This window comes from Epinephelus moara, unplaced genomic scaffold, assembly GCF_006386435.1.
Source record: "Epinephelus moara isolate mb unplaced genomic scaffold, YSFRI_EMoa_1.0 scaffold306, whole genome shotgun sequence".
NCBI lineage: Eukaryota > Metazoa > Chordata > Actinopteri > Perciformes > Serranidae > Epinephelus > Epinephelus moara.
Window position 1 is genome coordinate 1,175 of NW_026080716.1, and position 5,872 is coordinate 7,046.

Consider the following 5,872-nt stretch of genomic DNA (forward strand, 5'->3'; position numbering starts at 1 on the left):
GGCAATTGAAAAATGTGATCACATGATATTAAAAATATGGTGAAAAATTACAGTTCCCTCAACATTTTACATTCAGTAGCTGATTCAGATGGTCATGTGATATACAATACACAGTTTAGGAGACCTGTAAATTACTTTTTATTTGCGATATGTGCAGGTCAGCCCTGCAACAACTGGCTTTTACTCTCTACTTTAAATTATTTTATAACTACATCACTTAAAAACATGGTATGACCCATTTGTTAAAGTCAAACTGGTCACACACACACACACACACACACACACACACACACACACACACAATCCTTGCCGTGATTAGTTCTCACATTGAAGTCATGGTTGGCCACAGGCTTGAAGACGGTAGTGACGGCTCTCTCCAGCTGCTGTGACAAACGCTGAGGCTTGGTAGACTCTCTTATCTGCAGCCTGACACGCACACAAAGAGAGAGAAAGTTTGCTTTGTGTTTCCTGTGATGTAACTTGATCTCTGCTGACAGTTGTGCCTGTTGGCACGGAGACGACTGTCAGCACCTTGAGGTAAAACTATCCAAATAAGCAGTGGCAGCTGCTCTGCTTTCTATTTATTTATTTATTGTTCATCTTGACTCAGCCGGCCATTAAACAAATTTTATTTAAACTGCTGGCCACATAAAATTACCATGATATATTCATAAATATATATAAACCATAAACAGCTATGTAAATAAAACCATAGTAAAGCATGCTGATGCATAAGACACTATTTCTATCTACTTATTTTCTTCATATCTCTCATTTCTTTGTAGATGAGTCATATTTCATACTCCATATGCTGATATATTTAAAACTCGTAACATACCAGCTGCATACAAAATAAATATATCAGGTATAATAACAATCAGTGAGCATTCAGATGTTTTTGTTTTTCCTCTCCAATATGAATATTTATGTGGCAAATGCTAAATATAATAATTTTATCTACACTAAGAACGTGTGGTCAAGTCTATTATAAAACTGTTCTCGAATTGTGTCCACACACACGCTGCCATGACAACATAATGTCCTGGATATCCCGTAGCTTGCCATGATGAAGGGACATTTGTCAGCTGCCACCCAAAATGGGAGATTACAGAGCTGGAGTGAAAAGTGAAAAGACTTTCCTCGTCGAGTCAGAGATGAAATACAACTGGACAGTTCAGAATGTACTCTACAGTACACTGCAGTACCATCCTGACACTTCTAAGAAGAATCCCGGCCAGCTATCTGTCTTCTGACGGCAGATGACGGTAAAGTGTTAGTGGGGGTCAGGAGGGGCACGTCTTTGCACGTCAGTCATGTAAGTGCTTTCCTGTTATGTGTCTCGCTGATTCTATGTCTGACACATAAGCGGTCTCACACACTTAAGCAAACTGTGTTGTGGGCTTGCCTTGAGTTGTATTGTAGCAGTGCATCTGTCACGGTGATGCAGTTGCTATAGCAATACCATGCACTAACTAGCTGGAATAACAGATTCCAATGAAGAGGAGACAGAGACCATTTAAAAAGGCAGAGTGGACTCGAGTGTTTAGTGTACACAAATTAACAGTTGCAGCAATGCCCTGGTCAACGCGTCAAACTTCTCTACTCCTGTTAGAATTAATTCACAACACTTGAACAGATTTTGTGCAGGGGTGAAAAAAAGAGAGAACAAATGCTGCCCTGACATTTCTATGGTTATTTTTCCACTAATAATATGAATAATCCTTAAATAGTTGGCCCGATCCTTTACTGTAACGTCAATGGAATGAATATATACACTGGAATATTACACACTGTGTATCATTGAGTTTTTTGAGGGGTGTAGGTAGGAGGGAAAATTACACTTGCTAGTATATTTTTTTACATATTTTGCACAAATGTTACGTTATCATCCAGTGTTGTGCTTGTTTACAATACTGGACAATCTGAGTGACTGACATAAGCCTGAGTGATGGAATATTCGTTTTAAACTATCCGTAACATCCATTTGCTGTATTTCCATTTACAGATGATTCCTCTCTTTGCTGCATCCCATTATTCTAACTCACTGCAATCACGAGGCACAAACACATTCAAATTCACCACCTTTGTTTTGACGTAATTCAGTCTTTTCAAAGTTTTATGGCTGAACAATTTCAAAGTTCACTCACTTCTTCAGCTTCATGTAGTTGTCATTGACGACCGGGCTGCATTCAGCTCTGTGCACCACCATCCCCTCCAGACTGATTTCATCTACAACAAAGACAGTGACTCAGCTGCTCAATCATGATTCAGACACATGCACAGAGACACACCGAGTTTGTTGGAAAAAAGAGTCAAACTTTTTTTAGTAAAACTTCACATTTTGTTCGTGTAAAACCTATTTGAATAGCTTATATATACTTAAAACATTGAGCAAAACACCCATCAAACAACAGTGAAAATACATGCTACAAAATTCAGCTATCTATAATCACCAGTTTCTAATTGTGATAGTGACACGATCCAGATTTTTGTAGAAGCTGAGATAAATCCCAACTGGCACTCAGCAATACAGAGAGTACCTGAAAAGGAAACCAAATATGGTAATTAAACACAATTATTTTGGACATACCTTTATATTGTCCATGCGTCGCATTTTTAAACCTCACACGACCAACTCTGTAACCATACAACCATCATGAGTTTTGGGTTGATGGCACGGAAATCTACCCCACCTTTACCATCCATCCAATATGACATGAACGCGGCTTTAAAAGACAACACACATTCACTTCAGTCCAGAGAAGGATATTAAAAAATAGCTATAGAATCGAAGATCGGCATGACTGTAGTGCTGGATGTTGAGCCAAACTTGGCCACGGAGGAGACTAAGAACCAAGCGCTCACTCTAATGGAGCCTGACAGAGATGGGACAAAGTGCCAGAGGGACAGCCCTCTCTGCAGCACTTCATGGCCGTTTACAAAAATGTCATGAAGAGCCACTGAGGAGGAACCAGAGTGTCACTCAACATGAGGTAATACTCACAGCAGCAAAGGCTCTATGTACAAAGAGGGAGGGTTTAAACAAGCAGGTAAACTGTGGGGTTGTCACATTATCACCACCAACAAACATCCGCTCCTCCAGGTGTTGTCTCATATTGTGTACCATTTCTGAGCAGAAAATATCAACCCTCTAAATCATAAAATGAAAAAGAAATATAGAAAACATCCTATATCTACCTACATCTACAAATTCATAGATAAGGAAAATAACCATTAGTTGCAGCCCCAATTCTTTCTGTTCTTCTTAGCAACAGTTGCAGAGCTAATTCATCAGGAACATCACTAAATACAATGCAGTCTTGTAATAAATCCTACATTAATAAAGTTTATCATAGTCAGTTTTGTTGAGAATGGATTCATATTAAAAACATTTTCCTATGTCATTTATTTTACTTTCTTTAGTGCAATGCAAGTCGCAGCACCACAGCAATCAACACCTCTGTCACCAGTGTCAGATTTGCAGCCAAAGGCTGAACCCGAGCTCATCTGTGCTGTGCTCAGGCATGAAGAATGCAGTTTTCCAATGCTTTCCCCATCAAATCTGACACAGCACGATCTGCAAGAAGGAAACTGCCTCAATCCAGGTGCGCACAGCTGGGAGGAGCAGCCTCAAAAATACTGAAGTAGCTGTAATTTTTGTCAGTAATGCTCCTACAAAGAGCTGAGCATGCACCACATGTCATCAAGTCTGGTTTTCTATTTTTAACAATTGTGCAAAATTGGATAATTAGGAGACCGAGTTCTGGTCTCCCCCATGGGGAGGCTGTATTCAGCCATTATGGCCCTCACTTATGGAATAGCCTGCCAGAGAGCATCAGGGCTGCAGAGACTGCTGATGTTTTTAAAAGGAGGCTCAAGACTCACCTTTTTAATTTGGCTTTTAACTGATTTCTTTTACTCTTTTTATTCTTCTATTATGTTATTTTAATCTCTAATGCTTTTAAATTATTTATTTTTAAATCTTTATGCATTTTATTATAATTAAATCTCTACATCTTAATTTTTTTTAAATTTATTTATCAATTATTATTATTTTTAATCTTTAAATCTTAAATTTTTTCTAAATCCTTAAATTTTCAGGCATTTTATCATTATTTTATCTCATACTTGTTTTATCTTATCATATTGCCTTTTAGTCTTAGTTTTTTAGCTCCAGTGTTTCCTCATGGGGGGCCTCCACACTGAGAGGTGTGTTTGGTCTGCCCGCGGGGACGTCGTCCTGGAGATCCCTCAGGTCCGGAGAACTGGGAGGCTCTGCACCATGTGTGGAGTCTACCCCAGTCTATCTGGGTCAGGGTGGTCTCTGTGGCGGCGCTCCCTGTGGCCATAGGCTGTGACACCTCTCAGTGTGGATGAGCTCCACATAGGTGGTTCTTTCCTCACCCGGTTCCTCAGTGCCCAGCCATGTTACTATATTGACTGTGTGTGTGTGTGTGTGTTTATATGTGGGGGTGGGAGGGGCGGGTTTTCAATATGTATGTAGTATTTTTGTTGTATGTTTTTATTTTGTGAAGCACTTTGTGCTGCATTTTGTGTGCTATAAAGTTTGATTGCATTTGGTCTAGTCAGTCAGTGGAAAGTAAGTGTCATAGAACAGCATTGAGGTACTTCAGTATTTCCATTTCATGCTATTTTACACTTCTGTTCCACTACATTTTATTTGACAGCTTTAATCATTAGTTACTTTTCAGATTAAAATTTTATATCTATATCTATATCTATATATATATCTATATCTATATATATATATATATATATATATATATGAAAAACAGAATTAGTGTCACCAATTCAGTATCTGTCCAAATGTCTCCCCTGCTGTTCCTGAGTCATGACATTGAATAATGACCGTGTTTTTGGCAGAACATTGTGATGTCACAGTGAAGTTGACCTATGACATTTTGGATATGAAATGACATCACTTCATCACCTTATTTAATTAGATATTTGTGCGAACTTTTGTCATACTTAGCACAGAAATTTGTTGTGGCCAAAAATGTGTTTTGTGAGGTCACAGTTACCTTTGCCCACCAAATTATAATCAGTTTATCGTTGAGTCCAAGTGGACGTTTGTGCCAAGTGTAATGATATTCCCTTCAGGTGTTTCTAAAATATCATGTTCACAACAATGGGACGGACATAAGGTCACAGTTACCTCGACCTGTGACCACCAAAATCCAATCAGTTGATTTTTGAGTCAAAGTGGACGTTTGTGCCAAATTTGAGGAAATTCCCTTAAGGCGTTCTTCAGATATCTTGTTCAAGACAATGTGATAGATATACAAACTGGGGGATGGACAACCCGAAAACATGTCTCTGGCCCCAGCTGACCCTGGCACAGAGACATAAAAATGCGTGAAATGCTTATAAAATATATCATGTCCTAGATTTAACCAGAGGTTGTGAACTATTTAATCTTCTGACCTTGCACAAAAAGTGTCTGGTTGTGACTCTTTGTGTTATTAGCAGTTCTACCAAAGAGACATTTCCCCACTGCACATGTAGTTTTAACTTTAATAACAGCTCAAAAGAGCTCAAATTATTTACACATTTTCAATATTTCACCAAAAAAAAGCACAGATTAGCATAAGTTCTTTTCTACCCCATCAGGACCCCTCAAGTTGAGAACCACTGGACTAATCTTGCCAACCGTATAAAAAGTAGTTAAAACTACAACAGTGAAATGCTGCTTACACACCTAATAATGTCATATATAATAATATCAATAATATACAGAATACAACAATCAGAAGAATAAAAATTTGATACTTTAGGTGCATTTAGCTGATAATACTTATGTGCTTTAACTTAAGTAGGACCTAAAATGCCAGGCTTTTATTTTAAACAGAGT

General features: G+C 38.3%; 1 long non-coding RNA gene across 1 annotated transcript; it reads right to left on the bottom strand.

Annotated features, from left to right (window-relative positions):
• Positions 1-309: 309 nt before the first annotated feature.
• LOC126387243 (uncharacterized) lies at positions 310-2,962 on the bottom strand. Its single transcript, XR_007569618.1, has 3 exons — positions 2,591-2,962; positions 2,148-2,229; positions 310-426 (listed from the first exon to the last, which is right to left on the bottom strand). It is a non-coding gene; the product is annotated as an uncharacterized LOC126387243 (long non-coding RNA).
• Between the last annotated feature and the right edge of the window lie 2,910 nt (positions 2,963-5,872).